Below are 2500 nucleotides of genomic sequence, written 5' to 3' on the forward strand. Positions count from 1 at the left end.
CGGTGTGTGTGGGGAACATTAAGGATATAGGGAAAAGATAAACGCAAGATAAACAACAGAAAGCAAGAGTGTTGTTCTGCATTCTACATTGTTGTTGTTGTTGTGTTTATGCACCGTTCGGCAAAAGACTATATCTCAGTTTACTGTTCCCGCATAATAACCAAGTGTGTGTGTGCATGCGCAGGTGTTCATGTACAGTGGGTACGGTTGCTGGTGTGGGTGCACAGAAGCGCGTGCGTGTGAATATGTGTGGGTGCAGCCCAGGGATTGTTGGTTTCAGGGGTCTGTCTGTGCGTCTGTGCAGAGCTGTTGCTAAGCTTTTGGGGGCTCTACGCGCAGATTGTTGGCGGGGGGTTGTATCGTTAACAACGATGGACCTGTTCGTAATTAATTAATATATAATAATTAATATATATTATGAAAATTGTAATGTAATAATTATCAACCTTAATTTTGGGGGCCCCCCCCCCAGGTACTTGGTGCCCTACGCGCAGTGTGTGTTCTGCGTGTGCGGAGCGCCAGCACTGTGTCTGTGTGTGTGCAGGTGAGTGCTGGTGTGTGAGGCGAGCGGTGGGTCTGTATGGCTCGGCACAGCGCAGTGGGATGGGCCGGTCGCTGAGTGCTTTATGGATGTGTGACAGGGTACAGCACCCCGGGCCAGCGACAGACTGCCCACTATCTCCTGGAAAAGTTTGGCAACACGGACACCGTATCTTAACACCCGTAACTCACGCCGTTAGTCTATCAATTTAGCCCAACCAGCTCCCGGGCACAGAGTTAAGCTGAGGACAATTTAGAAGAGATATGCTTTATTTTTCCCAGTGGTCCGTTGGGAGAAGGGGTCAGCTCAGAGGTGCTTTTATATATTTCATGAAACGGTTCCCTTTTCTAAACTCAAATACGTGCGCTGGCACTCAGACACACTATTCAAAACAACTTCAAGGCTTTGTGTTTTTCACTTAAATGTCTGTGTTACATGATTTCGGTTTTGGGTGAGAAATTGCATAATTTATAAACAATACTGTCTTTATAACCAATGGCAAGACTAATATTTAATCCAAAGCTTTTGTGATGGAAAGCAGTGCGGTTCCACTGTTTAATGAAAACTGTATTTCATTAAGCTGGTACTGAATTAACTTCTGCCATAGGGGATGAATGGTTTGTCTTCTTCAAACAAAATATGTAAAAAATAACAAATAAATGCAGTACAGTTTGCGGCCATTTTGTTGTCTTTGTCAGAGGCTGAGCTATTCCTATATGACTCTGAGGTAATCGCTCGGTGGGTTCGGTTGTAAAATGATTTACATCTATATAATTTCAATTTTTTTTCTTTTGCCTTGGGAACTGAAGAAAAAGTTGAAATTCAAAAAGTTTGACATGAGAAAGCTGAAAGAGGGAGAAAGTGAGCAAGGCCAGATATGGGAACCCGGCAGGTTTCCTAGCGAGTGCTGTAATTACCCATGATTCCACTGATATTTTTATTAGGAGGTATTCTGATTGGCTGCCCTTCACACGGCATTCCTTAAGAATGACCAGCCTCAGAATGTCACACACACATGGCGTTTCCCAGACATAGACACACACACACACGCAAACAGAAACGCAAACGCAGTGAGACTATACAAAGGGTAATTTAGTAGTAGTAGTGGTAGTAGTAGTAGTTTTCTTTTAGGTAACACTCAGTCACTCAATGACACAAACAACCGAATACAAACAAACACATTCAAGACAAAATACACACATTATTCCCTGCCTGCCTCCCCCCCCCCCCCCCCCCGTCTCTCTCTCTCTCTCTCTCTCTCTCCCTCCCCATCCCCAAGTGTGTGTTTAATCAACGCTCACTTTTCTGCACCAGAGCCACCGGTGACTTTCGGCACGTTTTCGAGCCGAAACTTCTAATTAGCCGAGACAGGACAGTTTAATATTCCCTGCCTGAATACTGCCCCCCCTCTCACCACAGCAGTAAGGGATGGGGAGGGAGAGAGAGAGAGAGAGAGGGAGAGAGAGAGAAACACACACAAACACATTCACAACACTATCACACAGACAGGGAGAGACAGAGCGAGAGAGAGACAGAGAAACACAGAGAGAGAGGAAGACTGAGACACTGAGACAGAGACAGAGACCGAGATAGATATAGAAAGAGAGAGACATAACAGTGAACAGCCAGCCCAGGAATACATGGGGAATGCTGATGTTAAAAGCTAATCATGTGTTCACCACATTGATGTATATTAATGTATGTGTTTGTGTGTGTATGTGTGTTTGCATGCACAATGTTTGTACGTGTGTGTATGTGTGTTTGTATGTGAGTGTGTGCATATGTGTATGTGTGTGTGTATGTGTTTGCATGCACATTGTGTGTATCTTTGCGTGTGTGTGTGTGTGTGTGTGTGTGTGTGTGTGTGTGTGTGTGCATGTGTATGCATGTGTCTGGGCAACACATGTGTGCGTATGCATACATGTGCTTTTTCTGTGTGTGTGTGTGTGTGTGTGGTGC

This window comes from Micromesistius poutassou (assembly GCF_964030765.1).
Source record: "Micromesistius poutassou genome assembly, chromosome: 18".
NCBI lineage: Eukaryota > Metazoa > Chordata > Actinopteri > Gadiformes > Gadidae > Micromesistius > Micromesistius poutassou.